Source organism: Nomia melanderi, unplaced genomic scaffold (genome assembly GCF_051020985.1).
Source record: "Nomia melanderi isolate GNS246 unplaced genomic scaffold, iyNomMela1 scaffold0588, whole genome shotgun sequence".
NCBI classification, from domain to species: domain Eukaryota; kingdom Metazoa; phylum Arthropoda; class Insecta; order Hymenoptera; family Halictidae; genus Nomia; species Nomia melanderi.
In genome coordinates, this window is record NW_027475702.1 from 11,798 (window position 1) to 17,500 (window position 5,703).

A 5,703-nucleotide genomic window follows, 5' to 3' on the forward strand; every position below is an offset into this window, starting at 1 on the left:
CGACCCTCAGCCAGGCGTGGTCCAGGAATTGTATCCGTGGACCGCAATGTGCGTTCGAAATGTCGATGTTCATGTGTCCTGCAGTTCACACGTTGACGCGCAATTAGCTGCGTTCTTCATCGACCCACGAGCCAAGTGATCCACCGTTCAGGGTAATCGTATAAATTTTATATTTCACATATATAATTTTATTCTCATTTGTTCGACCTAATATCTCTCTTCTTTCAAAGAGAAGATAAAAGTTGATACCTGAATCTCCGACCAGCGCGCGAAGGAGATTCAGGCGTCGCCTTGGAGACGACACCGAAGCCTTTCGAGACGAAAAACGTTCAAGTAATATGTATATATTTCTCGACGTTCCGGGCGTATAGTGCATTCAAAAACCCGCGAAAGACGCAGAAGACTCGCACGCGTGGAAACGACGGGGATATATTTTGTATCCTACCCGATACTGAATCCATCGCGTGCAGTCGACCCTCGCGTTCTTCCGATCAGACGCATCTATTGTTGCGCGCATGTTTTCGCGTCGCATCGCGCGAAACGTTGCACGAATCGTACCGATCGATCGATTGAAAGCAAATAATGAAAAAAGACTTCACAGCTGGCTCTTTGCCGGTCATTCGTCCCATGTTATCTCTTGCCGCGAAATTGGCGCGCAAGAGTTGGGTGTCAGACGCGCGGCTTTAAAACGAGCTTCACGGCCGGTCCCTTCGTTACCGCTTTCGTTCTTTCTCTCGGAACGACCATGAACGAACACGACGAGCGACGCTACGGCATACACACGTCCACGGATTCGATTAAAAAAACAGACTTCACAGCTGGCTCTTTGCCGGTCATTCGTCCCATATTATCTCTTGCCGCGAAATTGGCGCGCAAGAGTTGGGTGTCAGACGCACGGCTTTAAAACGAGCTTCACGGCCGGTCCTCTCAATTCCGTGTACGGTACACGCAAGATGCGGGTTCCACTTCCAGACTACCCGGTCCCTTCTCTCTACGAGAATCGATAGTAGAAGAACGGCTCGAAAACGCGTCTCAGAGACTAGGGGAAAAGAAGCGGTATGCGAGCGAAACGAAAACGCATTATGGAAACGTCGCGAAACAATGTTCGACGGTTGCTCGGTTCCAATCGTGCGGCCGTTTCAATTTCTCGTGCGCTTCACCGTCCCTCCGTAACTCTGGCCGATCGCGTATACCGAAGAGCCGACACGCGCAAAAACCACAGGCATTGTATACTGTATATATATATGTTACAGTCACAGCCTTCGCGCGTTTTACTCTCCGACGCGGGGTTTCCACGACGAAAGAGAGACAGTTTCGTGGCGGGTGACTCGGCCGAATCGCTACGACGGGTATTTCTATTATAGAACGAATCATCGCCACCCTTTACCAGTGCCCGACGAAGGAATCACAAGGTCATCTGGAGTTTACAATGCCAGCGACGGTAATTCCAACGAAGACCCGATAAGTCAACTCATCGTTCTATTTCTCCCCGTACAGAAAAGCGAATCGACGCTAACGCACCTCGCGCAAGCACGAACGTTCTCTTCGCGTGGATCATCCCATCGTCGAAAGATGTAAAGACGCATTGGAGATCGTGGTCTCTGGCGGGCTCATTGCACGCCCCACTGCATATCTTTCCTCGAATCGAGAATGATTCGTCCACTAAGGCTGCGAAACTACGCGTCGAGGAAACTAGGGGAAAGAAGCGGGATGCGAGCGAAACGACAATACATTATGGAAACGTCGCGAAACAATGTTCGGCGGTTGCTCGTTTCCTCCTGCGGACGTTTCATTGCTCGGGCGCTTCACGTCCCTCCGTAACCTTCGCGCGATCGCGTGCCCCGGAGAGCCGGCAACCGGTGAACCACAGGCGTATAAACTATAGTCTTCTATAGCAAGCCTTCGGCGGTTACTCTCCGACGCGGGGATTCCACGACGAGAGAGAATTTCGTGGCGGGTGACATCGGTCGAAACGCTACGACGGGTATTTCTATTATAGAACGAATCATCGCCACCCTTTACCAGTGCCCGACGAAGGAATCACAAGGTCATCTGGAGTTTACAATGCCAGCGACGGTAATTCCAACGAAGACCCGATAAGTCAACTCATCGTTCTATTTCTCCCCGTACAGACAAGCGAATCAACGCTATCGCACCTCACGCATGCACGAACGTTCTCTTCGCGTGAATCGTCCCATCGTCGAAAGATATAGCCGCTTGGAGATCGTGGCCCATCAAGTTCTTCCGTAACTCCTGCGCGATCGCGTACCCCGGAGAGCAGGCAACCGGTGAACCACAGGCGTATAAACTATAGTCTTCTATAGCAAGCCTTCGCGTTTACTCTACGACGCGGGGATTCCACGACGAGAGAGATTTTCGTGGCGGGTGACACGGCCGAATCGCTACGACGGGTATTTCTATTATAGAACGAATCATCGCCACCCTTTACCAGTGCCCGACGAAGGAATCACAAGGTCATCTGGAGTTTACAATGCCAGCGACGGTAATTCCAACGAAGACCCGATAAGTCAACTCATCGTTCTATTTCTCCCCGTACAGAAAAGCGAATCGGCGCTATCGCACCTCACGCAAGCAGGAATGATCTCTTCGCGTGGATCGTCCCATCGTCGAAAGATGTAAGACGTACAGAAATCGTGGTCCATCACGATTATTCGTAACTCTCCGAGTCGCGTATCTGAGAGTAGGACAAACGGAGAACCACAGGCATAAATAATACTATATGTTTCTTATATAGTTAGCCTTCGCGTTTTACTCTCCGACATGGGGATTCCACGACGAGAGAGAGTTTCGTGGCGGGTGTCTCGGCCGAATCGCTACGACGGGTATTTCTATTATAGAACGAATCATCGCCACCCTTTACCAGTGCCCGACGAAGGAATCACAAGGTCATCTGGAGTTTACAATGCCAGCGACGGTAATTCCAACGAAGACCCGATAAGTCAACTCATCGTTCTATTTCTCCCCGTACAGAAAAGCGAATCGACGCTATCGCACCTCGCGCGAGCACGTAACTACTCTTCGCGTGGATCGTCCCATCGTCGAAAGATGTAAGACGCACGGAAATCGTGGCCCATCAACGTTTTTTTGTAACTCTGCCGATCGCGTATCACAGAGCCGAGACGCACATACCACAGGCGTATAATACCGTTTTCTTTCGTATGGTAAGCCTTCGCGTTTACTCTTCGGCGCGGGGTTTCCACGTCGAGAGAGACATTCGTGGCGGGTGACATCGGTCGAAACGCTACGACGGGTATTACTATTATAGAACGAATCATCGCCACCCTTTACCAGTGCCCGACGAAGGAATCACAAGGTCATCTGGAGTTTACAATGCCAGCGACGGTAATTCCAACGAAGACCCGATAAGTCAACTCAACGTTCTATTTCTCCCCGTACAGAAAAGCGAATCGACGCTGTTGCACCTCACGCAAGCACGAACGTTCTCTTCGCGTGGATCGTCCCATCGTCGAAAGATGTAAGACGCACGGAAATCGTGGCACATCACGTGTTTTCGGAACTCTGTCGACCGCGTATCTCAGAGACGACGCGCGCGAACCACTGGCATATACTATTATATATCGCGTTTTACCCTCCGACGCGGGGATTCCACGACGAGAGAGAGTTTCGTGAGCGGGTTGACTCGGAAGAAACGCTACGACGGGTATTTCTATTATAGAACGCATCATCGCCACCCTTTACCAGTGCCCGACGAAGGAATCACAAGGTCATCTGGAGTTTACAATGCCAGCGACGGTAATTCCAACGAAGACCCGATAAGTCAACTCAACGTTCTATTTCTCCCCGTACAGAAAAGCGAATCGACGCAATCGCACCATACGCGTGCACGTAAACAACTCTTCGCGTGGATCGTCCCATCGTCGAGAGACGTAAGTTTTCATAGTATGAATTCGCGTTTTACTCTCCGACGCGGGGATTCCACGACGAGAGAGAGTTTCGTGAGCGGGTTGACTCGGAAGAAACGCTACGACGGGTATTTCTATTATAGAACGCATCATCGCCACCCTTTACCAGTGCCCGACGAAGGAATCACAAGGTCATCTGGAGTTTACAATGCCAGCGACGGTAATTCCAACGAAGACCCGATAAGTCAACTCAACGTTCTATTTCTCCCCGTACAGAAAAGCGAATCGACGCAATCGCACCATACGCGTGCACGTAAACAACTCTTCGCGTGGATCGTCCCATCGTCGAGAGACGTAAGTTTTCATAGTATGAATTCGCGTTTTACTCTCCGACGCGGGGATTCCACGACGAGAGAGAGTTTCGTGAGCGGGTTGACTCGGAAGAAACGCTACGACGGGTATTTCTATTATAGAACGCATCATCGCCACCCTTTACCAGTGCCCGACGAAGGAATCACAAGGTCATCTGGAGTTTACAATGCCAGCGACGGTAATTCCAACGAAGACCCGATAAGTCAACTCAACGTTCTATTACTCCCCGTACAGAAAAGCGAATCGACGCAATCGCACCATACGCGTGCACGTAACAACTCTTCGCGTGGATCGTCCCATCGTCGAGAGACGTAAGTTTCATAGTAAGCCTTCGGCGTTTTACTCTCCGACGCGGGGATTCCACGACGAGAGAGAGAGTTTCGTGAGCGGGTTGACTCGGAAGAAACGCTACGACGGGTATTTCTATTATAGAACGCATCATCGCCACCCTTTACCAGTGCCCGACGAAGGAATCACAAGGTCATCTGGAGTTTACAATGCCAGCGACGGTAATTCCAACGAAGACCCGATAAGTCAACTCAACGTTCTATTTCTCCCCGTACAGAAAAGCGAATCGACGCAATCGCACCATACGCGTACACGTAAACAACTCTTCGCGTGGATCGTCCCATCGTCGAGAGACGTAAGTTTTCATAGTATGAATTCGCGTTTTACTCTCCGACGCGGGGATTCCACGACGAGAGAGAGTTTCGTGAGCGGGTTGACTCCGAAGAAACGCTACGACGGGTATTTCTATTATAGAACGCATCATCGCCACCCTTTACCAGTGCCCGACGAAGGAATCACAAGGTCATCTGGAGTTTACAATGCCAGCGACGGTAATTCCAACGAAGACCCGATAAGTCAACTCAACGTTCTATTTCTCCCCGTACAGAAAAGCGAATCGACGCAATCGCACCATACGCGTGCACGTAAACAACTCTTCGCGTGGATCGTCCCATCGTCGAGAGACGTAAGTTTTCATAGTATGAATTCGCGTTTTACTCTCCGACGCGGGGATTCCACGACGAGAGAGAGTTTCGTGAGCGGGTTGACTCGGAAGAAACGCTACGACGGGTATTTCTATTATAGAACGCATCATCGCCACCCTTTACCAGTGCCCGACGAAGGAATCACAAGGTCATCTGGAGTTTACAATGCCAGCGACGGTAATTCCAACGAAGACCCGATAAGTCAACTCAACGTTCTATTACTCCCCGTACAGAAAAGCGAATCGACGCAATCGCACCATACGCGTGCACGTAACAACTCTTCGCGTGGATCGTCCCATCGTCGAGAGACGTAAGTTTCCATACTATGAATTCGCGTTTTACTCTCCGACGCGGGGATTCCACGACGAGAGAGTGTTTCGTGAGCGGGTTGACTCGGAAGAAACGCTACGACGGGTATTTCTATTATAGAACGCATCATCGCCACCCTTTACCAG

At 50.6% G+C, this 5,703-nt stretch overlaps 1 non-coding gene across 1 annotated transcript; it reads right to left on the bottom strand.

Moving 5' to 3' along the window:
• LOC143176496 (5.8S ribosomal RNA) lies at positions 1-155 on the bottom strand. The gene has a single exon (XR_013001035.1). It is a non-coding gene; the product is annotated as a 5.8S ribosomal RNA (ribosomal RNA).
• Positions 156-5,703: the final 5,548 nt, after the last annotated feature.